Below are 3,637 nucleotides of genomic sequence, written 5' to 3' on the forward strand. Positions count from 1 at the left end.
ATAAATGCAAGTCCTATGGCCTAGAAATGCAATTGCTAAGCACAGACTCAAGAGAAATTTAAGAATATATGGACCAAAATATATGCATAGAATCTTCATAACTGCTTAGTTAAATAGCAACATCCACAAACAACCAGTTTATGAACACTAGAATGGATAAACTATTTTATTTATATAATAGAATACTCTACAACAATAAAAATGTACAAACTTCTGCTGCATGAAACAATGTGGGTGAATCTTACGCATATAATGTTAAGCCAAAGAAGACACACACACACTAATATATACCCTATGATTCCATTTATATAATATTCCAAGACTGAGTCAAGAAGAAAAAGACAATTTGAATAGACCAATCACTAGAAGTGAAATACAACCTGTAATAAAAAATACTCCCTGCAAACAAAAGTCCAGGAGGGGTCAGCTTCACTGGGAAATTCTACCAAACATACAAAGAACTTATACCTATCCTTCTCAAACTATTCAAAAAAATTAAAGAGGATGGAACACTCACAAATTCATTCTATGAGGCCACAATTACCCTGATACCAGAACCAGACAAAGACACTACAAAAAAAGAAAATTACAGGCCAATATCTTTGATGAATATAGATGCAGAAGTCCTCAATAAAATATTAGCAAACCAAATCCAACAATACATAAAAAGGATCATATACCATGATCAAGCTGGATTCACTCCAGGGTCACAAGGGTGGTTCAACATACGCAAATCAATCAATGGGATATACCGCATTAACAAAATAAAATACAAAAAAACACATGATCATCTCAACAGATGCAGAAAAAGAATTTGACAAAATTCAACATTCATTCATGACAAAAACTCTCATCAAAGTGGGTATGGAGGGAACATATCTCAAAATAATAAAGGTGATTTACAACAAACCCACAGTCAACATAATACTCAACGGTGAAAAGCTGAAACCCTGCCTTCTAAATTCAAGAACCAGACAAGGATGCCCACTGTCACCACTTCTATTCAACATAATGTTGGATGTCCTAGCCATAGCAGTCGAACAAAAAGAAATAAAAGTTATCCAAATCGGAAGGGAAGAGGTAAAATTGTCACTATTTGTAGATGACATGATACTCTATATAGAGAAACCTTAAGTCTTCACACAAAAACTATTAGAACTAATAAATGATTTCAGCAAGGTAGCAGGATATAAGATTAATATACAGAAATCTGTGGCATTTCCACACACTAATAGTGAAATATCAGAAAGAGAAAATGAAGAAAACAAAACTGGGGCTTCACTGGTGGTGCAGTGGTTAAGAATCTGCCTGCCAATGCAGGGGACATGGGTTCGAGCCCTGGTCCAGGAAGATCCCACATGCCACGGAGCAACTAAGCCCATGAGCCACAACTACTGAGCCCACATGCCACAACTACTGAAGCCCGCATGCCTAGAGCCTGTGCTCCACAACAAGAAAAGCCGCCGCAATGAGAAGCCCGTGCACTGCAATTAAGAGTAGCACCCACTCGCTGCAACTAGAGAAAGCTCACACGCAGCAACGAAGACCCAGCACAGCCAAAAATAAAAATAAATAAAATAAATATATTTAAAAAACAAACAAACAAAAACAAACCGTTTAAAATCTCGTTTAAAAAACCTAGGAAGGGCTTCCCTGGTGGCACAGTGGTTAAGAATCCGCCTGCCAATGCAGCGGACACTGGTTCAAGCCCTGATGTGGGAAGGTCCCACATGCCACGGAGCAACTAAGCCCTAGCACCACAACTACTGAACCTGCACTCTAGAGTTCGCGAGCCACAACTACTGAAGCCCGTGTAGCTAGAGCCCGTTCTCTGCAACAAGAGAAGCCACCACAGTGAGAAGTCCACGCACTGCAACAAAGAGTGGCCCCCGCTCGCTGCAACTACAGAAAGCCCGTGCGCAGCAATGAAGACGCAATGCAGCCAAAAATAAATAAATAAATAAATAAATAGCCCTAGGAATAAACTTAACCAAGGAAGTGAAAGACCTATATACTGAGAACTATAAAACACTGATAAAGAAAATTGAAGATGACTCAAAGAAATGGAAAGATATCCCATGCCCTTCTATTGGAAGAACATTGTTAAAATGGCCATACTACACAAAGCAATCTATAGATTTACTGCAATCCCTATTGAATTACCCATGACAACATTTTTCAAAGAACTAGAACAACTAATCCTAAAATTTATATGGAACCATAAAAACCCCAGAATTGCCAAAGTAATCCTGAGGAAAAAAGAACAAAGTTGGAGGTATAACCCTTCCAGACTTCAGACCATACTACAAAGCTACAGTAATCAAAACAGTGTGGTGGGCTTCCCTGGTGGCGCAGTGGTTGAGAGTCCGCCTGCTGGTGCAGGGGACACGGGTTCGTGCCCCGGTCCAAGAGGATCCCACGTGCCATGGAGCGGCTGGGCCCGTGAGCCATGGCCGCTGAGCCTGCGCATCCGGAGCCTGTGTTCTGCAATGGGAAAGGCCACAACAGTGAGAGGCCCGTGTACCACAAAAAAAAAAAAAAAAAAAACCACAATGAGATATCACCTCATGCCAGTCAGAATGGCTGTAATCAAAAAGTCTACAAATAATAAATGCTGGAGAGGGTGTACAGAAAAGGAAACCCTCTTACGCTATTGGTGGGAATGTAAATTGGTGCAGCCACTGTGGAGTACAGTATGCAGGTTCCTTAAAAAACTGAAAATAGAGCTACCATATGATCCAGCAATTCCCCTCCCAGGTATATATCTGGGAAAAGAAAAACTTTAATTCGAAAAGATACATACACCCCAATGTTCATAGCAGCACTATTTAAATAGCCAAGACATGAAAACAAACCAAGTGCCTGTCAACAGACTATTGGATTAAGAAGATGTGGTGTATATATTATTTATAGATATACAATGGACTATAACTCAGCCATAAAAAAGAATGAAATATTGCCATTTGCAGCAAAATGAATGGAGCTAGAGAATATTTTGCTCAGTGAAATAAGTCAGACAGAGATAGACAAATACTATATGATATCAGTTATATGTGGAATCTAAAAAAATAATACAAATGAATGTACATACAAAACAGCAATAGACTCACAGACATTGGTAACCTTAAGTTTGTTTTCTAAGGGGTGGGGGGGGAGGAACAAATGAGGAGTATGGGATTAACAGATACAAATTACTATACATACAATAGATAAACAGTAAGGAGTTACTGTATAACACAGGGGATATTATCCAACATCTTGTAATCATCTATAATGGAATATAATCTGCAAAAAAAAACCCTGAATCACTACATTGTACAACTGAAACCAACAGAATACTGTAAATCAACTATACTTCAATTTAAAAAACAAACAAAAAAAACCCCCAGAAAACAAAAAAACAGGGAATTCCCTGGTGATCCAGTGGTTAGTACTCTGCATTGACACAGCCAAGGGGCAGGATTCAATCCCTGGTTGGGGAACTAAAATCCCACAAACTGTGCGGTGAGGCCAAACAACAACAACAACAACAAAAACCCAAAAACAATATTGCTGGACAGTTCTGTTCCAAGTTTTCAAAAAAATTCCCCCACCATCTTTGGGGAAACTTTAGCTAAAGACCTAAAAGAACCCTCCT

This window comes from Mesoplodon densirostris, chromosome X (genome assembly GCF_025265405.1).
Source record: "Mesoplodon densirostris isolate mMesDen1 chromosome X, mMesDen1 primary haplotype, whole genome shotgun sequence".
In the NCBI taxonomy this organism is placed as follows: Eukaryota; Metazoa; Chordata; class Mammalia; order Artiodactyla; family Ziphiidae; genus Mesoplodon; species Mesoplodon densirostris.